The sequence below is a fragment of the Equus asinus genome, chromosome 7 (genome assembly GCF_041296235.1).
Source record: "Equus asinus isolate D_3611 breed Donkey chromosome 7, EquAss-T2T_v2, whole genome shotgun sequence".
NCBI lineage: Eukaryota > Metazoa > Chordata > Mammalia > Perissodactyla > Equidae > Equus > Equus asinus.
Window position 1 is genome coordinate 69,106,956 of NC_091796.1, and position 22,611 is coordinate 69,129,566.

Genomic DNA, 22,611 nt, shown 5'->3' on the forward strand with positions numbered 1-22,611 from the left:
AGATAGCTCCTCTCCACCACGGAAACACAAAGCATGGTATGGAAGTGTTCCTTCCGGTCAGCTTCCTTTTTTGAGGTGCGAGCTGCATTAAATCGCCAAAAACTGTGGAGAAGTTTCAGGGTCATGGACCACAAAGCCATTTTGAGGACTGCTCAGGAGTCTGAGTAGCGTTATTCAATAGAACTGTCAGCATCAGCAATGATGATGACGCACTTGAGAACTGGTGTGTCCGGTGGGTGGCGCACGGTCTGGCGAGGGGAGCAGAGGCTCTGAGGAGCGTGGCGCGCTGTTCTGCCACAGGAGCTTGGGCCAGAGGTGACAGCGGGTGTTCCCGGCCCTTCCCCTCCTTCAGGAGGAGGAAGTTGCCAGCTGCTTCACAAGCAGGCAGGGACAGCAAATCGTTTGAAGCGCATTTTCCTTGTCCTTTAACAGCAGCGCCCGCGTGGCCTCCTTCAGTGGCGGGTGTGAATGAGACGGTGTCGTGATTCGGAGAGAGGGGCCCTGAGATGCCGGAGCGCCCTGGCTCAGCCTTCCTGGGGCCGGCTGCTCACTTGGAAGTGGCTATTCATGTGAACTGAAGGAACTGACCACCAAGAGAACTGCCTGGGGCTCAGGCCTTTGGAGGAGGCTCTGGGGGTAGGGAGGGGTCGCCGTGTCTTGAAGAACTCCCACGAGGAATTCTCTTCCGCTTTCACGCGGGCAGCTAGAATGCAGGCCTCATCTGCCTACCTTGCATTTGACCCATCGCTTTGGATAGCTTTCCTGGCGCAGGTGGCACCTCCTCTCCCTCTGGCCTATATCTTCTTGGTTGACCGTGACCTGAATTTTGATTTCCTCACACCTGTGGGAACTGACCTGTGAGCCTTCCCCACCTGACTCACCTTGGCTCCTAGTGGGTGTAGCAGAGTAAGAAAATGAAAAAGCCTGAATCCAAAGGGTACTGGCTGATTTGGCAGGAAGCCTTTTTATTGAATGTAAACATGGGGCGGGGACAACCCAGCCCTGAAGAGTTGCTGCCGCCTTAGCCCCTGTGGTTCCTATGGGAACCAGAAACATTGCCCAGCTTCTCTGCACCTGGGAAATGATTCCTCAACACATGCGCCAGCAGCCCTCAGCTTCAGTCTGGGCCTTCTCATGGGACTGCTGGACTGGGCTTGCTCTCCAGTGAAGGGCCTGAGCAATTCCAGGCACAGAGCAGGAAGGGTGTGTGGGCCTTGGATAGATCAGAAGTCCTGCTATCACCACCACATGGGTGTTTCAACCTCACTCTCTAGGAATTACTAGCATGTGTTATTTGCACCCCAAACTGTGTAGACTGTTTCTTGTTTATAGAGCATATAATCCCCACTCCCATAGCCGGTTCTCTATTTCTAAAATTGCTTGTGAAAAATATAAGGATAGTTAGATATTTTATCCTGTGCCCAGTGATTTGAACACCTGGGTGCAAAGCACTGGATGAGTTAATTTTTTTTGGTGAGGAAGATTGTCCCTGAGCTAACATCTGTGCCAATCTTGCTCCATTTTGTATGTGGGACACTGCCACAGCATGGCTTGATGAGTGGTGTGTAGGTCTGTGCCCAGGATCTGAACCTGTGAACCCGGGTCACCAAAGCGGAGCATGTGAACTTAACGACTATGCCACTGGGCTGGCCCTGGATGAGTTAATTTTTAATATTTTTTTAAACTAAAACTATATGACAGAGATCAAGGAGTAAAAATCCTTTATAATACTGCTGTCTTTGCAGACGTTTATTCGAAGTTTGATTCAAAAGGTGCCAGACTTCTCTTGGAGAGGGTTCTGCTGGCCCTGAAATTCTTCAGGCAGCATTGGTGGGGAGCTCGTGTGTCACCTGGCACAGATTCCAGAGACAGACATCACGACACATTCCTGCCTGACCGAGTGGTTTAAACACTCTGTTAAGAGGTGTGCTGGTCATGCCCAGATGGAAACAGCGCTCTGCTTTGTGGTTTGGGCTGAGCAGCAGAGCAGAATCAGAAGAGGACTCAAGGAGAGGCTTGTCCACTTTCAGCACTAATGCTCGTTTCCAGGCACTCATTCGGTCCAAGAGAAAGCTAGAGTCTTAACATCTAGGGACAGTGGGACTGGGCCCAATTATGCAATTGCACACTGTGCTAGGGAGAAAGAAATCACCAGGCGTGCTCTGAACAACTGAGAGAGAACTGCATTTTTCGTCGCTCAGTAGACAGTGGGCCTGAGCCCCACGACTCCTCCTTGTGTTTCCTTGAGTTGAGAGGGCAAGTTGTGACCTCTTTTGAGGTGACTGAGATGCTCTGTCTTTTCACCAAGAGCTCTTCCAGGGCAGACCAGCCCTCAGATGGGGGTGCGGGCTGCTTTCTCTTTTGTGGAGTGGAGAGCTCAGGAGAGATGGGAGAGAGAGAAGAGAAGTCAGGAGTGGGGCTGCTGAGACAGGCTGTTCGTGCCGGCACCCCGTGGAATGCCTGACTGGTACCAGGTCCCAGTTCAGGGGACATTTATAGGTCCTCTCTGTGTCAGGCAAGGCGAAGATTACAGTATACTGTCCTTGCCCTCAAGGTATTTATAACTTTTGCTCTCCTAACAACGTTTTCGGAGATCAGAAGCAACTGGTGCTACAATTCAGTGATATCAGGGTTCGATTAAAGTATTTATTGACTATCTGCCTTATACCTAACTCCACACTAGTACTCTTCGGGTACTTTATTAGAAATTATCCTAGCCTTCAAGAGACTTGAACTCGAGACAAGAAAGGATCAGAAAATCATGTCTGAGAAGATAGCATTGAATACTCTAGTAACCAGGCCCCCCAAGGCTGCTGCTGCCGCAAGATTCTGTCCACAAGGAAGGCAATCTTGTACTTGGTGGAGGGAATCCAATCTCTTCGATCTTCCCTCCTCCCTTGGCTCCCCAGGTGCGGAGTTGCTTCAGTAGCTTTCTTTGTGTTAGTAATGGGTTCTGAATACTTTCCATTTATTCATTAACTCATTATTCTTGTATATGTTCGACAGCTCTCCGAGTGCCTCCCGTGTGTGAAGTTTTGTGCTAGACGTGGGAGACGGAGCAGAGAGCAAGACAATGTGTCCCTGGCCCATGGAACTTACTTTCATGCAGGAGAGGCAGATGATAAACACAGAATTCCATACTGAGTGAATTGTGTGAAGACAAAATATATGTTATAAGAACACAAAACAGAGGACTTGCCCTGGTTTGCAGAATGAGGGAAGGTTTTTAGAGTGGAGGATATTTGAGCTGAACTTTGAAGGATGGGTAGAAATTAATTAGACAAAGGAATAGAGGGAAACATTTGAGCCAGGAAAAACAGCATGTGCAAAGGCCCAGGGCAGGCAAAATCATAAAGGGGCTCAAGGAATTTTAGTCCTTATCATCGCTTTTACAATGAGAAACCTTCAAAGGATTTTAAGTACCATGGCAACACGAGCTCCTGTGCATTTTGAAGCCATGGTTCTGGGCACAGTGTAGAGAACAGGTTGGACGGAGGAGAGAAAGGAGACAGTTGCGTCAGTGCAGGGAGGAAACGAAACTTTCTTAAATAGCGGGGAGGAGATGGAAGGAAGTGAGCGGATTTGAGAGCTGCTTAGGAGGTAAAATAGGGCTTGGAGATTGATTAGGTCCAGGGGCGAGGGAAAGGAAGGAATCAAGGAACCTAGGCTGTGGTGGAAAAGGACCAGGTCGGGTGGGAGGAAGGGGATGATGAGTTGAGAGCTGGGCATGATGATTTTAAGGTGCCTTTGACACAAGTGGAGATATTCAGTAGGCATGTCTCCATCGGAAGCACACTCTTAGTTGGATAACCCAATAGTCATTCCCAACTCCTTTTTCCCTTTCTCAGCTCCCATCATAGATTAAACCAGAAACATTCTCTTTTCCAGTCTCACAGACAGAGGTGACTCTGGGGCTCAACTCTGGCCAATGAAACAAAAGGGACGCACGTTGGTGAATTTTTGGCTTCCCTGATGAAAGGAACAGATGCAAGAGAGGAACTGCTTCATTAAGGGAAATGAAAGCATGTCTTCACACACAAATTTGTACATGAATGTTCATAGTAGCATTATTCATGATAGACAAAAAACAGAAGTAACACAAATGTCCAGCGACTGAAGAAGGGATAAACAAAATGTGTCCAAGTGTCTGGCAGGTGATTTCAGTTTTATTGGCTTGTCAAATCCTTCCACTGAAAGTAGATTCTCAGTTTGAACGGGGATTCGGGGAGAGGTAGAGAGAGGAAAAGAGATAAATAAGGAGAGAAAGTAGTTGATTGATATTTTTAAATGTGATACTATCCCACGTATGGCAGATTATAAACAATATGCTCACTCTTTTCACTGTGAGGTGCTGGTCATCAAGATGAACAATGTGCTTTTCTTTAAGGGAAATTGGAATCTTCACAATCTGTGCATTTTCCCTGAGATAGATTACAAAGCAAATAATTCAGACGCACTGATTCAGGCTTCCAATGGGATGGTTCGACCTGAAGCAAGGTGCTCACAGCTCTGTGGGCCTTTAGCCCATTCCTCAGATACTGTTTTGGTAACTTCCCAGGGGTATCACGTGTCATGGTTTAGAGGTAAGCATGGTTTGTTTTAGAAACAGGATTTCACATCTCTTTAGGTGGTGTTTACTCTGTATACCGCTGGTCGATTATTTAATTAGTGAGTGGCCAGTAAACCCTGCTAAGTTTTACACATTATTACAGGGTCAACAGCAAAGTCAAGGTCACTGACCAAAGTCAGCTGTTTAACTGTCAGTTAGGTTGTGTCTAATCAATAACCAAAGCAAACAATTTACACACATACAATTGGATATGATGTTGGGGACTTATTGAGCATTTTCTGGTGGACCTCGTGAGAGGCCCTGGGGATATAGTTATGCAAAACATGACTTCTGCCCTGAGAGGCTCGCCCTCTCTCCGGAGATGTGCAACCTACATGCACAGATGATGATGCAAGGGAGTGTATGGGGATTTGTGGAAGTCTGTGTCATCCTGGTTCAGAGAAGGGTCTCTTTCTAAGATCCTGGGCTATGGCGGAAGCCGGCATGGAAAGAAAGGGTTGAGGGGCCTCCTAAGCAAGTGCGGGGGCTAGAGAGGGTAAGTTGTGAAGTTGAGGTAGGAGAGTGAAAGAGAACCGCGGAGCTGGGGGAGACATTCTGGCCTTTTGAGGGACCAGGAGCGAATGTGTTTGCCTGGAGCCAGAGTGTGGTGGGGTGTTATAGGAGAGGAGGCAGAAGAAATAGGTTGGGCCCAGGCCTCAGATGCCTTTGAGTTCTAGGCTGTGGCATCTGGAGCTTTTTATTGTGTATGCACATCCTCTGACAATGGTCTTCGTGTGGCATTTTAAAACAATTAATCAGTGTTGTGTGGGAGGAACTGGAGTGGTGGAGAGACTAGGGAGAAAGGAAATATTTAGGAGACATTTAGCTAGTTTCAGTTGCAAGATTAAAAATTTTTTTCTGCATCTAAGGACAAGAGACAAGTTGAATGTCACAAAGCAGTTGGGACGAAGCAAAATCCAGGCAGCCAAGAATTTACCACTGTGAAAAGTTTCTTTTTATTTACTACTTGTGAAAAATGAAGGACTGGATGTGAACTGTGATAGGACTGCACGTCCACTGGCCATCTCTGATTGCAAGTGGGTTTCAGTGTTAAATGAGAGGCGTCCCCTTTCCTGGAAGGCGCTGTGAGACTGCGGTGAGCTCCTCAGTGACAGCCTGTGCCGTGTCCGCCCCTGTCCCCTCCGTGCCCTCTGTCCGCAGAGTGCAGGGCCTGGTGAACTGGTGGTGCCTCATGGTCTTCTCTGAATACTTGAAAGCCATTAAAGAGAAAAGTGGATAAACAACAGAATTGCTGGAGGAAAGATGAAAGGAGAGAATAAAGAGGCACCCGGAGAAACAGGAAAGAGGTCACTAAAAGTCTCCCAAGTGAGGGGAGCTGGAGAATAAAAGGTGTACAACATGTCAAGACCGTTGTGCTGCTAGTGGCAAGGACAGGGCTGGACCTGCCTACCTCAGTGAAGGGGGTTTATGATAAGGATTCAAAGGAGAATCAAGGAAGACAGGAGGGGACCCCGGTGCGGTTCATCCTTGATTATCTGGTCATTTATTCAACAAAAATTGACAAGCTCTTACTCCGAGGAGAACTAGGCAGTTGGGATGCTTGGCTTCAGGCTGCATTTGCAAAGGCAAGAAGGCGTGAAAAAGCAGGTGTTAGTAGACGCTGCAAGTGTTTGGGAATTCCTGGAGCAAACAAAATTACAACCCGGCCACCTCCAGGAGTGTAGTATTTGGCTAGAACAGTGTTTTGTTTTGTATTTTAAATTTAAATTTTAAATTTATATTAATTATCAATACTATAATTGGAGGATTTCACACAAAAGTACCTGTTCTGTTTGTGTATTACTGTGTAAGAAATCATCCCCAAACTTAGTTTAAAATTTAACCTTCATTTTCGTAACTCTCACGGTTCTGGGAGTTGGCTGGGTTCAGCTAGACACTCTCATTCGGCGTCCTGCATGTGGTTGCAGTCAGAGGGCGGCTGGGATCGGAGTCATCTTGGAAGCTTCGTGCCCACGTATCTGGTGGCCGAGGGGACTGTAGCAGGGACTGTCAGCCAGGACACTTACACATGGCCTGTCCCTGTGGCCTGGGCTTCTTCACAGCCTGACCGTTGGGTTCTAAGAGCAAGTGTCACAGAGACAGGAAGTGGGAGCTCCCAGTTTCTTAAAGCTCGGGCCTGGGAATGGACACAGCATTGCCTCCACCATATTCTACAGTCAAGCAGAGTTAGGCACTGAACTGTTTCCCTTCCAAATTCATATATTGAAGCCCTAATACCCAGACCTCAGAATGAGAGAGTATTTGGAGATACAGCCCCTAAAGAGATAATTAAGTTAAAATGGGGTTATTTGGGTCAGCCTTATTCCAATATGACTGGTGTCCTTATAAGACACCACCACTTGTTTACGCCACTCAGTCTATGGTATTTTGTTATAGCTGTCTGAGTGGACTAATGTACCACTGAAGGGTTTTGGGTCACAGAATGACACGCCTCTCTCTCTGTCTCCACCCACTCATCCATCCCTCTCTCTCTGGTGGCAGTGTGAAGGTTGTGCTGAAGGTTAGTGGTCAGAGGCAAGGATTACAGCTAAGCAGTTCTCTCAGTAGTCAGATGAATGGGCAGGCGATGAACAAACACTGGGAATGGGAGAAGCAGACAAAGACAAACCAATTGGCGATATTTGGTGATTGGATATTCGGGGTAGGGGGATTTCTCAGAGGGAAAGGACAATGAATACAGATGGGGAGTAGTGGGGTCCTATAGAGCGGCAGAGTAGGTTGGCGACATTCCAATAGTACCCATCATTGATAGAACTTTATAACAGAAGAAGCACATGGCTGTGCCCCAAAAATTAGAGCCCCTTATCGCACCTTCTTCCTTCTGGGCAAGGTGGGCTAGGGTACTTGGGGAGGAGGGTGATTGGCAAAGGGCATTCTCTCCTTTTCCAGTTAGCCCTCTGCCAAGGGGACTCTGAGCACACCTACACCACGCCCGGGATGCACCACCCTGAGACAGTAGCTCTGTGTCCAGCTGGGCCGGCTCTGGTCCCACAGACACATCCAGGACCAGGGACAGAGGTGGCGCCTCTGCCTAATGGCTGCTGCCACCAAGCCAGGCCTGAGCATCTCCAACATCCCCATCCTCTCGATGCCACGGCTGACTTGTTCCCGGGGGAACCCGTTAACAAGGCACCACCACAAAACAGCTATGATGGGAAAAGCATGTATATGAGGCAATATTTGACCAGTGAAGATAGATTAGTTTGGAATCTGTGGTCATTCCTAATAGGAGCTACAGTTGATATTTTCTTTAGAAATATCAAGAAAAAAAAAAAGAGGAAAAAAATAACCAAATAAGTAGGATAGACAAAATATCAAGAAGATGTTCACCTCCTCCAGGAAAGGAAGTGTTTTCTAGTGCTTTAGAAAAAGTCATTTGCATATGAAAAAAGCCCTGTGCAGCTGAGGCCAGCATGACTCAAGCTGTCATCTCAGAGTCAAATGGAAGTCACTTTTCTTCTTTAACTAAAGCAATGTCTCTCCCACTGCACCTCTTCTGCTTTGATGCCATCTACACTTGAAACTAAGAAAATCACATTTTGTCATTCACAAACACCATTTCAGACTTTCTTTTTTTTTTAAGGTTTTTTTTTTTTTTGTGAGGAAGATTGGCCCTGAGCTAACATCTGTTGCTAATCTTCCTCTTTCTTTTTCCTCCCCAAAGCCCCAGTACATAGTTGTATATCCTAGTTGTAAGTCCTTCTGGTTCTTCTATGTGGGACGCTGCCACAGCATGGCTTGATGAGCAGTGTGTAAGTCTGTACCCAGGATCCAAACCCGCAAATCCCAGGCAGCTGAAGCAGAGTGTGCGAACTTAACGGCTATGCTACCAGGCCGGCCCCCCATTTCAGACTTTCTTAATTTAAACAGATTCTCTTTCTCAAATACTGTAATACAAATTATGGAACAGAAAAGAAATGGATGAAAAGAATTTACAAAACTTTAAGCACAAGTGCATATCGTTTGATCTGTTCTCCGCCATTCCCACCTCCCTTAATTTATGCTTGCTGCTGGAAGGCCAGAGCAGGGCGCAGTGCCCTGGGCTTCCACCAGCATGTTCACAGCCGGAGTGGTACTCTTCCCAAATTTTATCTCTGGGAAGTGGCAAACCTGCTATGTCTTACATGGCAACTGTACTGGGAATTTTCCCCCTAAAAGATGAACAGAGATGAAGTATTTTGATTAAAATTAAAAAAAGTCTGGATAATTTCACTTATAATAAAACCCTCCATTTGAGCTGTGCACATCCACAGTTCTGCCAGTGTTTTCTTCCCGACCCTTAGATTCCGGTCCCCACACTTTGATTCCAAGGTTTGAACGTGAACACAGTGACTTCTTGAATCAGCACTCTGGGCTCAAACAGCCCTCAAGCTCTCTCTACGTCTCTGTTTTTCTTCTCATATCTGTTTAAACATTTCAGCGCAGCGTGCAATGTATCTGAAAATGGCTCGGATGTAATTACTAACAGTTGCCACCCTGCTGAAGCCTATAATTCCCTCTTGATTATGATGGCGATATTGATTTGGCTGCGATTGCATGCAAATAAACCGTGACATCGGGAGAAGTGTAGTTTTTCAGTCTGCAGTGTGCCTGTGATCTCAGTCTAGTAGTCAAGTTTCCCCCACCCGTATGGCTTGACAACAGCACTTATGTGGAGTGATACCTGTCAACCAAGCTCAGATGGAAACTCTAGCCATCAGGAGTTCTCATCTGGGGCCTTTGTTTAGGTTGTGCCTATCAACCACCACCATCTCTGCTCTTACACTGATCAGCAGTTGAACAGGAATGGGCTCTCTCAGCGGGTCTGGCCGTCAAAGGTCACAGCACTTTAGATGGAGACAGGTTGGGGAAGGGATTGGGAAAATATTTTCAGGCAATGAAGTGATCTGGTAATTGACCGCCACAACAAAGTCTGTTCTACATTCTCCCATCAAACGTTGAAGAATATGGTCTCTTAAAGTAAATGGTCACTAGTTCATATTCATTTGGAACAAAGTTTTCAGCCATGAGTCCTTTTAGGGCTAAGAAAAAAAATGCTTTGTGAGGTCATAGCTATACCTACCACCCAAACAGGCGATGTGTTGCCTGGAGTGCCAGTGTCAGAGGGGTCAGGCAGGGTCAGGGCGGCTGAGAGCAGATCTGGGGGCAATGAGCTGGCAGGGATTCCTTAGCAAAATTAATTTGGAAAGTGCGTGATTCAAATGAAACCCATGTCTGAATTAAAAGGGATACCTTTTTTTGGGTAAATTTTTTGTGGAATTAATTTACTGCAAATTAAAGGAGATTAAAGAGACACAACAACTAAATGCAACACCTGGTCCTAGACTGGATCCTTTACTAGAGGAGAAAAATACTACAAAGACATTATTAGTGCAACTGACAAAATTGGAATATGGACAATAGATCAGAAAGAATTCTTGCATCAATGTTGCAATTGCTGAAGTTGATGACTGTAGTGTGGTTTCATAAAGGAATATCCTATTTTAGGAAGTACGCATGATGTACACAAGTTACTCCTAAGTGATTACAAAGTTATGTATATATAATATACATACGTGAGAGAGAGAAAGGGAAAGAGAACAAATGATAAAGTACAGGCATATCGCAGAGATATCGTGGGTTTGTTCTAGATCACCATGATAAAACGAATATCGCAATAAAGTGATTCATACGAATTTTGCGGTTTCCCAGTGCATATAAAACTTGTTTACACCGTACTGTAATCTATTAAGTGTGCAATAGCATTGTGTCTAAAAAAATGTACATACCTTGATTTAAAAATACTTTATTGCTAAAAAATGCTAATCATCATCTGAGCTTCAGCGAGTTATAATCTTTTTGCTGGTGGAGGGTTTTGGAAAAAAAATGCAATATCTGTGAATTGCAACAAAGCAAAACGCAATAAAATGAAGTGTGTCTGTAAATAGGTAAAATGTTAATAGATGCTGAATCTGAGTAAAGAGTATATGGGTGTTCTTTTTCCTATTTTATTCTTATAATTTTTCTGTAAGTTTGAAGTTATTTCCAAATAAAAAGTAAAAAAAGAGAGAGCCATGCCTTTGGATGTCTGGCCCAAAGCTTGTCTAATCGCAAGCCCTCTCGGAGTGGGGTAAGGATGGAGTTAGCAAACATTCTGAGCTGGACTTCTGGTGTCATTAAACAAGCAGGAGTGGGCCACTTCTTTCCTGTTCCCCTTTTCTGCATAGATACTTATCTGAGAGAAGATGCTGAAGCCTCATTTATTGATGAGATAGTTGTTGAATTGCTCAGGATGCATAACAAGAGTAGACGTATTTTGCTAAAGTCAAAATCCTGACAGGGTGAAAGAAACATAAATCATGGGTGTGTACGCACGTGCATGTGAATTTAGCTGCCAGGAATATTGTAGAAGCTCTTTAGCTATTCTCCCTTTCTCTCCTCTCTCCGCAAGACTTTCTCCTAGTAGTTAGAAATACCTGCATCAAACACTGGATTCTCTCACGATTTCCTCCCGCCAGCACTGAGAGTTCCTTCCGTTCGTGCCTTGTGTTCTCATCCTCAAGTTCCTATTTTTCCCACACTCCATCCCAAATAGAACCTCCCTTCTTTCCCGCTAATTGCTCCAACTCAAACTCCATACGCTTCAAACAGCCGCAGTTCTCGGACTACTTGTATTTTCTTCCTTGTATATAATGTGACTTTTTCCGATAAACTTACAAAAATAATGCAGGTTTATCATAGATGATTTGGAAAACATGGAAAAATTGGATGAATGAGTCACTGATAATTCCAACAGTCAAAACTGATAATCCCACCACTCAAGACAGCCACTATATTTTGGTATATTTCCTTCCTTTTTTTCTATGCATACATTTGTATATGTGTATAGATTATATATTATATAAGGTCTTTTCTCTTTTTTTCTGCTGTGATGTCATTTAACATTATCTGAAAACACGATTTTTAAAAGTTGTATGAATTTCAGTTATGTGGAGGGATGCTAGTGTGACATCCAGCTGTTATGCAACATGGTGGCAGGGTTATTTACGCCTTCAGTCTAATTGGTTGGTGCGTCTGTTATGATTGGTTGGTCTGTTGGTTTTGATTGGTTGGTGTGTTGGTGGTAATTACAATTGGTTGATGCTTGTGCCATACCAGTTGTCAAATATTTTGAATATTGTCACCTGTAGTTATACCATTGCAGGGATAATGTTTCCTTATCATAGGACATTTAAGTTGTATTTATTCAGTTCATGCTATTATAAGTAACTCTATAAAAAAACTTGCACAATGATTTTTTTTTGGTAGATGGCTGATAATTTCCTCTGGTTAGATTTCTAGACATTCAATAACAGGTCAAAGATAAGATTATCTTAAAGGCCTATTGCCCTGCAGAAAGACGAGATTCATTTAAAATATACTCCTGCCCTGAACCCTGGAAGTCTGAATTGGTTTCACTGAACTCCAGAAGTCTGAATCTTATCATTTTTAAAAGATCTTTGCCAATCTGATAGTTGAAAAATGGTGTCTTGCTTTAATTTGAACTTCTTTTGGTTATATTTTTAGTGTGAACATTTGAGCATTTTTTGCAGTGTGTTTTGCCATTTTTCTCTGCTCACTTCTCTGCTCTCCATTTCCTCAGTGTTCCTAGGCTCTGTCTTTACTCTTTTTGTAGATGTGACAGCTGTCCCCTCACTCATTGCCAGGATTGGTTTGGCTCCTCTCCTTGGCAAGGCTGGTACCACTTTCTTCCTTTACAAACCCACTTGCATGCCTCCTAAAGCATTTCCTTAGTTGGAAGAGATCGTTTTTGTATTTGTAGATGAGCTGCGTTGTGAAGCATTTACAGTGCTTTTTGTGAGCCCTACCTATAATCTAAGTTCTCCAAAGGCAAGCCCTTTACCTTTTAATAAAAATAAAATATTTTTTTGGAACTGGTTTGATTATCTATTGCTGTATAACAAACCACCGCAAAACTTAGAGGTTTATAACAACAATTTATTATTATCTCTCATGGGATTTTTGTGTGTGTTAGCTAGGCTATTCTTGCTTGAGGTCTCTTTCAGTTGTACTGGATGCTAGAAGAGACTAGAGTCACCTGAAGGGTTGACTGGGCTGGACATCAGGATGGCTTCTTGTCTCCCATGTCTGACTCCGCATATGAGACAGCTGGAACAGTTGAGGGCCGTCTGGGCATCTCTCTCTCTGTCTGTCACGTGGCTTCTTCACATGGCTGCCTTGGGTTTCCTCAAAGCATGGTGGTCTTGGGGTATTTGAACTTCTTACCTGGTGGCTAGCTTCTCCAGCAAGTACCCCAAAGGGATCAAGGTGGAAGCTGCAAGCCTTCTTATGACATCATGCAGCATCACTTCGGCCACATTCTCCTGATCAAAAAGGGGTCACAGTCTCCAAATTGCGAGCCCGGATTAAAGAGGAGGGGGCGAGGTAGGGGAGTAGAAATCAGGAGGCTTGATCGGAGAGGCATCCTTGGAGACAGGCTACCACAGGTGCCCAGCATGGATTGTGTTAGGGCCATATTTAACATTCAATAAATTCTCGTTAAATGAACAACCTAGAAACTGGAGATAAATTGTTTTTTGAAAAGGCCATTTGACCTTAATTTCCTTTGCTGATGGGGAGGGCCCAGGGAGTGAGCCATGAAAAATGATACTTTGGCATAGCTGCAATTGAATCTCTGAAGAGCAAGTAACCTCAAAGAAATTCACTTATGGGTGTAATTATATCCTACTGACAACTGGATATTTTATTGCAAGATTCTATTATCCTTAGTTATCTAACCAATATTTTCCTATTTATCCTCATTTTCTGCCTCTGAACAGGGAGGCAGTTGCACGCACCGATGCCAAATCTCCCATCACAAGTGCTGTTGTTAAACCTACAAAGTTTCTTCAGTGCTGTTCCATACCCCTTCCACTTCATCACGGTGGAAATTTAGTGTTGGTCACAGTGATAGCCACCTTCTCAGATTTGCTTCTGAAGATGGGCAGGGGCAGGGGCGACCGTGTGGCTCTGACTGCCTGGGTCAGGGATGTTTTGGTCAAGTCCGCTTTGGCCTAAAGTGTCAGATTGGTCCTTCATTTCCCACACACTAACAGCTTCTTCTGAGAGCCTCCAAATAGAAAACACACGTTGCTTCAAGATTTCACTCATTAGGTTAAAGATGATTTCTTGTTAACTATACTTAAGATTTTACTACGTGCCTTCCAGGAACTTATAGCAGAGAGGGAGACAAATATACCTAGATATGAAACCAGGCAGGCTACGCTGAAGACCATGGAACTGGTATAGATGTGAAATGCTACAGGGGTTCAGAGGAGGAAGAAATTACCCAGATGAGGGTGGCATTTGTTAGCTTCTGGAAAGGGTTTTGATAGATAAATCTGTTCAATTTCAGAGCTAAACACAGTCTCAACACAGACCCTGACACAACTGGGAAAGGAATGGAGCCGTGTTTCTCTGGCAGCATTTTCTAAGCATACTTAGGCGTCATGGGGAGACCAAAGTGGGGTAACCCGCTCCGTGCCCTCTAAACAGAAACCAGACGAGCGGAGGAGGGAGCCTCCATGCAGCCCGGTGGAAGGCAGCCTAGTGTCCTCTCAACTTACGCCAGTATTGGAAACATCAGTGGGTGTGGCGGTTTCTCTGCTGTAGGTTTGCAAGGCCTGCTGATGGGTGGGGAGGCCTGGCAGAGGAACAATCCAGCACACTGGGAAACAAACGTTCAGATGCTCATTTGGGGGCCTTGAGCAGCACATGTCAGTTACGGCTCGGAGACTGCAAACGTTCTTAGCAGGGAAGCAGTTAACTATCACAGCACACTTTTACAGCCAGAAGACGCCCCCACCCGCCCCCGTCTGGGGCTGGCTTCTAGCTGAGTTTAGGGGATTTGGAAGGGATTTGAGGTGGGTGTGGTTGCGGTGGTTCAGTTTCTAGGAAATACAACAAGCCTTTTCTTTGACCTTTTATGTCATTCAGATCAGTATCTCCTTGGCACGAAGCCTTTTCTGTGCAGCGTTTGTTGTCAGCGTAGCCACTCGACTTCAGGGTCGCGCTCCTTCTCTCTCACCAGCAGCGTGAATTCTGAGTGGGAAGCCGGGGACTCGGAGCTCAACCTCTGACTCTTGTGTTGGCTGATGCTCGAGAAATTCAAAACCCAGCTCAAGGCCCTCTCCTCAGGAATCGCTTCTCCTGCCTTATCTGTAAATGCTGGAGGGGACTGGGCCTCCTTTGACACTTGCCGAATGGCCAAATTGCAGGGGCTTAAGGAAGGACTTACAACTAGTGATTGGATGGTCTGGAGCCACAGTTTGGAATTGTCACCTGATCCCAAAAGGCGTGTATTGCGCTCTCTGGAGGGAAGTTGAAAAGCAAGAATCAAAGAAATTAGGGACAAAGGAATGTACAGTAATCTCCCTCACAAACCAGGGATTTGATTAATCCCAATGGAGTCATGAATCTGACCGAGGGAAATGCTATTTTTCATGTACTCCGTGCTGCATGGTGCCCCTCTGTCAAAACAGAAATCCTGTCATCTATTGGGTGCTACCTTTCCCCTTCTGGTCTGGTGTTATAACATGTTTTGGCTGTGCAACTTGTAGCTGAGAAAGAACACATTTTTACGTAGCATCCACAACGAGAGTCTCAGCTAGGTTATCAGGTAGCTTCTGAAATTGGTAAAGACTCAATATAAGAAACAATTTTTTTCATTGTTAAGGAAACAGATTTTGTTTAATTGATGAAGCCTATACAGGTTTAACTACAAAAGCAACAGAATTTGAGTCGATAATCCACGCGACGTGGTTAGGACTGCTCGCTCAGTCAGCCTCGGAGAAGCCGTGTGGAAGGGAGGAAGGGCTGCAGTGTGGTGCTCAAACTTCAGTGGATGTGGGACCCTTCGCGGAGCCTTGTTAAAGATACAAGTTCCCAGAGACTCGGATTCAGCAAACTCATTCTGAGGGCAAGGAACCAGAGTTTTAAATTAGCACCCCAGGTAATTCTGACCCTCTGGGGTCCATGTACTGAGAAGTGGACTAACCTTCTAAAAGGGATCTTGGTCTCCTATGCAAAAATGCCAGAACAGAGATTCAGAATGCAGGGCATCTAAACTCTAACCGGGACCCATTCCTGAAATCCCCCCAACGTCCTCGCTGAGTTAAAGCGGTCTACGGTTAGGGAATGCATTTGCCTGTGAGTTATGGAAACCTGGGAAACAGTGGCTTAGACTAATAAGGATTTTGATTTTTTTGGAGGGGAGAGGATAAATGAGAAGTTTGAGGTAGGTAATCCAGGTGTAGTGGGCTGAATGGTGGCCCTCCAAAAGATATGTCCACGTCCAAACTCCTGGAGACTGTGAATGGGACCTTATTTGGAAAAAGTGTCTTTGCAGATACAATGAAAGTCCTTGAGATCATCTTACATTACCCAGGTGCGCCCCAAATCCAATGACAAGTGTCCTTATAAGAGTGAAGCAGAGGGAGATTAGACAGAAGAGGAGGCACAATGTGATGATAGAGGCAGAGCTTGGAATGATGCAGCCAAAGCCTGGGGACAGCCACCAGAAGCCGGAAGAAGCAAAGAAGAGATTCTCCTCTAGCGCCCCCAGAGGGAGCACGGCCCTACCTGATTTCTGACTCCCAGCCTGTGGAACTGTGAGAGAATAAAGCTCTGTTGTTTTCAGCCACCGAGCCTATAATAACTTGTTACAGCAGCCTCAGGAAACTCATATACCAGTGTCGATATAGACGTTCCACCAGGGACCAAGTTTCCTTCTGTTCTTCTGCTCAGCCATCCCTAGGATGGGCCAGTGGCCTCATAGTCATGAGATGGCTGTTCCAGCTCTGTATAGTGTCTGTGTCCCAGGCAGGAAGGAGAAGAAAGAGCAAAGGGAAAGGCCTGGGCAATTTGGTTGGTGTCCGTTTTAAGGGACTGTCCTGGAAGCCCCAGCTGATAATTTTCTGTTGTCTCTCATTGTCCAGAGCTCGGTCAACAGCCGCCTGACCTGCACGGGAGTCTTGGGAAAGTACTTTTTTTTAAATGTTAGATAAATTATCACATCCAACAAAATTAGAGTTTTATTAGTAAAGGGGAGGGTGGATGGATGAATAGGAGGTAGGTAACCAGAAAACTCTGCCATGGCAAGTGTGCCCAACAATCCTGAGTCCTGGTAAAGTGGCTTTTCTTTGGAACCTGGAGAACAAGAGGCTGAGACTGGCTGGTCTGAGTTACTTGAAAACACTAAATGAGGAGTGGCCATTCCTTTTTGACCAATCCTTGGTGGATGAATGCTTTTATATCTTAAAGGCATCAACCTAGAGTAAAGGAACTTCTGTGATCCATTGACCTTATTTTGTTCCTAAAAGGAATTTTTTTTTGACCAAAAACAGCAAGTTTCTTGCCTGTGACCCACAAGTTCTGCAAACTTGGATCCCTGGAATTCTTAATGAAAACATCTTCTTTTAACGATTTCGTTCAGACACCATGATTTTTCTAATTTCTTTCCCTGCAACTGGAAGATAATGCAGTCGGTACTGCAGTCACCCAGTAGGGCTGATGTGGTGGAAAGCAGTAAGGTAGCTCTTCTTCAGCTGTTGGGGCTTAGAAAGGATCGAATGTGGCTAAAGAGCTTGTGTTTTTTGAATTAAAGTTGACTTTTCTTGGCCAGCCTTGGTTAATAAACAGGTCCCCAAAGGGGCCATTGCATGGGTGGTATAAGCTCTGGCCCCATTGTCGCTGGGCTGTATGCAAAGATGCCCCATCGTGCGTGCCCTGCCACAGGCAATGGCTGCTGATGGCCCCCCACGGCCTCCATTTCCTGTTTTAACAGCCATATTACTTTGTTGCTGAACACACTTCTGTAAAACAGGGTTCCTTGAGGCAAGCTTTTACATTTAGTGGTTCTCAAGGAGGAGTCATTTGGCAATGTCTGGAGAGGTTTTTGATTTTCACAATTCTGAGGGGTGGAGGGGGTGGTGATGCTACTGGTATCTAGAAGGTAGAGGCCAGAGATGCTGCTAAACATCCTACAATGCACAGACTAGCCTCTCTGACAAAGAATTATCCAACTCTAGATGTTAATAGGTTGAGAAACCCTGGCATAAATAAAACAATAAGTTTTAAGGGTTAAAATTAAAAAGCCCTTCAGTTAAAAAAAAGAAAAAACAATCCTATCCTAGTATCTTTTCAATTCTTCCAATGAAAGCCAAAGAAGCAAGAGAGACCCACGCTGCCTGCTAGCTATGGATGGAATTATTATTATTATTTTGTCTGAATGAGGAAGATTCTACATGTAGGTAAGACAACAGCAGGTAAAGTTTTTCAAAAATAAATAGTTAATATTTTCACAGTGTTTTCTTGTTTGACTTTCGTACAAGTTTTAAATGAAGAACATTTGATGCTGCCACGGCTTTCTGCGTTAGTGATCCTGACAGCACTTCCTGGGAGGGGAATGGCTGGGAGCAGCCTGTGAGGATCTTCTGACAAGTCCCAGACCATCCCTTGACCATCAAGAGGGGATGATGTGCTTCCTATTCGCTACAAATGAATAAAGTATTTTGAGCCAGGCAGTTACTAATCACTATGAGTGCATCAGCACATATTGGTCAAGAGCTGCGGAGGTTGCTGCACAACGTAACCAAACATTTTTGAGAAAACTTGTGTAACACTAGGGACTAATGGTGTTAGTTATATTGTGTGATTTTTCCTTTCCATTTGCTGGCCTCTTCAGTTCATGTCCAAGAGAGAAGGTGTTCAGTAGATTAACTTAAACCGGAGAGAGATAACATTACTGTTTGAAGCATTAGAAACAAGCACACATCTTTTAAGCTTCAGTTAATTTACAATAGAAGTTGTATTCCAATGAGTTGATTGCATACAAATCAAGTGCATCAAATAATGTTCCTTGACGGTTTTCAAGTTACTTCATCATCTTTCCACTCTGGCTTTTGCCCACAGTCCTCTAGGGTTAGTAGACAGACAACTCAATCAGATGCCTAATAATAGTTACACCTACTTGGATGCTCCAAGAGAAAAAAATTGTAAAAACATCTGTGGGGAATCCAGTCCTTTGCTGCCTGGAAGGATTAACCACATGAGACGACCCTTATGAATCATGTTTATTCCTCTTTCAGGGACTATTTGTATCCAAGCTCTGCACAAGCCCAAATTCAAAAGATAAGTTTCCTTTCCTGAGTATTGTTATTTACATAACTCTCTAGACCTTGAAGTTTAAACGCATAAAATCCAATATGTAAATGTCCTTCTTAAGCTTTTTAAGATTGTAGGTGATCTTTGGCTCCACTAGAGCGTTTGCATTTTGGGAAGAGAAGTCTACTTAATGTCTGCTTTTGCCTGTAAAATATCATGAGATTGGCTAACTGCTTGATGATTAAGACTGAATTCTCTCTGGGCGGACTTAAGTCTGTTTGAGTCTCTGACCCAGGGTCAAGAAATGAAAATATATGTGAGCTTGTATGGGAAATCATTCCTATACCCATGGAGAGATATGTGGAATTGATTGTTTCCTAGTGTCTAAGTGGATGTATCTTTTCTAGCTCTCCTCCCCTTCTCTCCTTCCTGTCTTGTTTCCCACCATTTCTGCCAACCTATTGACCTGATGTTGAGTGAATTACTATCTTTGAAAAAACAGACTGCATTGCTGCTTCTAGTTGCAGAGTGACTTGCTCAGCCACGTTTTGCCTCGGAGATAAAAACACTCTTTGGAGGTCTTTGCTTTGATAGAAAAGCTTTCTTAAAGCCCATAGGACTTGTGTCCTTGGGTTATCTTAGGAATTCCCGCCAGGAACTTTTACAGCCTCAGTTATTTGGAAGCAAACGGAACAGTTAGTGCTAATTTAGGACATTGCTTCTTCAGTTAACTACAAAGGGCCTGCCTCTTATTCCTTAATACTTCAATCAAGAAAGATTTTCACCATTTGCACAGCTAGAACTATGTAATTTGGGCAAGTTGTTTAACCTCTGTGGGTCTATGTCCTTATCTGTAACAGACAAGAAATTACACTGAGTGACCTCTGATGTTTCTTCAAGGTCTAAAATTATACAATTCTATGATTTATTTTTCCATATACATATTATCCTTTGTTGAAATGAAGTTGAAGGTCTGTAGCATACACCAGAAGTAAATAAAATCCAGTTTACGACTGGGGATAATATCCTGGATCCCTCCCACTTATCTGAATATGAACTACTTATGTCCTTCTCTGAGGGGGGCTCTTTTATCCATGAAATGGGGATACTATTACCTACCTCATAAGATTCTCATGAGAATCAAAAGAGATAATTTTAATTAAAGAGATAATTTTCAAGTGCCTGAAATAGTGCGTGGCACTTAGCAGTTGCTCAATTAATGTTAGTTCCCTTTTCTTTTGGAGACTTATAATAAAATTCTTAAATGCCCTAATTTCTTCTGACTTGGTGAATCGTTCCTTATCAAATAGACGTTGGCATGGCTGCCTCTCTTTATTAGGGGAAGGGTAAGTGGGGCAAGGTGAGAGCCAGCCCAAGGGGTCTGTCTCTTGCTGCAGACACAACTTCCTCATGTTTGTCATTAAGAGCTCTCAGCAGCAAAAGTAACTTGGGATTGAATGGGAAAAAGCTATCAGCCAGATTGACTCCTGTCAGAGGCTCCATGTCAATAAACATTTACAAGAAGTAAAGCTTGATAAAGGTGGCTTTATTCCAAGAAACATGTGGCAAGGGCAGCTTTGTACCTGGTGTTAAGATCTTCCAAAGTTATTTTTCCATTAGGCATTGGTTTCTCTTCAGTAGAGAAGCAATTGAACCTGAGTGCCTTTGAAGAATTTTATAGATAGTGACACTGACTCGTTTTAACCAGGAAAACAGTAACAATGCAGGAGATTTCCTTCTAAAATAAGCGAGACTTCCTTCTGCACCTAAGGCCTAACGATCCTTGCTTTCTTGCTAATGATGAAGCTGCCATTCTTCATGCTGGTCAAACAAAGCTGAAATTTATTTTGGCCAAAGAAAACTTTTGTTCAGGCTTTGTTGCGCTGATGGAATCAGGATTCCAGAACTAAATGAGAACTCAGAACTGATTGTCTAAATCTTCCTCCTTCCCCCACTTGAAAGTCAATGAGGTGGGCATGGCTGGGATGTTAGTGTCGCAGTCAGGGCCCAAACTGGAGAGAAGTGTTTGAGGGTGAGCCAAACTCATCATCCTTTTAGGAGAGTCAAGAGACAGAACAGCAAAGTCAACCAGCTAATCAATGGGGGCAAGAGTGGGGCTGGAGATGGAGCCAAGAGAAGGGAACCAAGGAGGAGCTGGAAGAAAGAAAGGAGGGTGCTTGCTCCAAAGAGTGGGCATATGTGCACCTTCTAGTTCCCAGGTGCCTGGGGCATAGGAGGGTCAGGCTGGCTTGAAAATTCAGGCAGACAATAAAGTCCAGCCTCTTCATTGTTTAGAAAACTGCCACGCAGAGAAGCTAAGAGAGAGTGCTGACATTCACATAGCTAGCTGGCAGCAGAGAGGACTAGCTCTGGGGTGGCCAGATTTCTTGTCTCTTCTTACGACTCATCTTTTCTTTGTTATTGAGTTCATGGGCCCCCATTTATACTTGAAACCTTCTGCTTATTACAATGATTCTCTGTTTCATTTACATTTCTTGTTTAAGGTGAGTCGAGGACGATATTCTGTTCAGAGCACCCTATCTCTCATTGCAAGACAAAGTTGTAGTTAGGCTGTATATGTTCAGTAACCTTCCTATTTAGAAAAGGATCCTTCACACAGCACTGCATTCATAACGATGGAGTGAGAATGAATTTAGAAACTGTAGAAACATGACTATATTTTTCTGATGGTTTTCCACTATCTTTCTCTATGAATTTAAAAGACGATTTAATTTTATTTACTTATGTATTTATTTTTGCCTTATACATTTCTAGTATCAAGGATAAGTTATAGAAAATTATAAAAAATTGTATTAGAATATTTTCCTTAAATCATTTATCCTAATGTTCGTTTTATTAATTCCAACTTATAACTTTACATTTTAAAATAATTAGTTCAGAGAAGTCTGAGTAAACATGGTGGAATTTATATATGTGTTTATATCCTCTTCCTCTGGAAACGTCATTAAAAGGAGGGGGATACAAGAATTATAAAAGGCATAAACCCAAAGATCAGAGACTACAGGGGAGGCCTCAGCACCAGATGAGAGGTGTCCACAAAATGTGGACGATAGAAGGAGCTAGATAAGCAGGAATGGACTTAGCAGAGTGTAGAACCCTCTGAAACCCCTTGTGAGTAGAGGGAGAAGCACCCCAGCATGTGCTTCAGGACCCCAGAAAGCCTAACGCATCGGGAGCTCCAGCTACCTCTGAAGGCAAAGGTGAACACAGCCTGGTGGGCTCCCCGGCAGCAGCTTGGTGAAACAGAGTGGCTGATCTTCCCCAGCTCTACCTCCTGATATTTCTGCGTGAAGAAGAGCTGCTACATTTCGTTTCTTCTTTTTTGATGTTTACACTGATTCACTTTACAATTTATACAGGGCTGTGCCTCCACACACAAATTGAATTGAGGAAAAATTGGATTTAAAAATGCTTCTTTTGGAATTAGCTGAATTCAGCAAACATCTGAGCGCCTACGGTGCGGTGCCGAGTCAATACGAAATGACTAAGCCAAAAACTCCTTCCCTCTGAGCCTCCGCATCCAACCTGGGAGACAGACGCTGCAGCTAACGATTAGCGTGGCAGAACGTGCTTCGGGACCATGACACAGGCGCGACCTACTGTGGGACCACGGAGGGAGGAGCCTGTCGTCAAGTCTGGGGGAGGCACAGAAGGCCTCAGAGAGAAGGGGCTGGATCATGAACCGTGTGAATGCGAAGGGAGAGGCTTTCGAGGAGCCCAGAGGCCTCCAAAGGATGTTCCTGGGAATCCTGAGCTGTAACTCAATTGCAGATTGCAACTAATGAGCAGCGTGGGGCAAACTTTAGGAGAAAACGTAC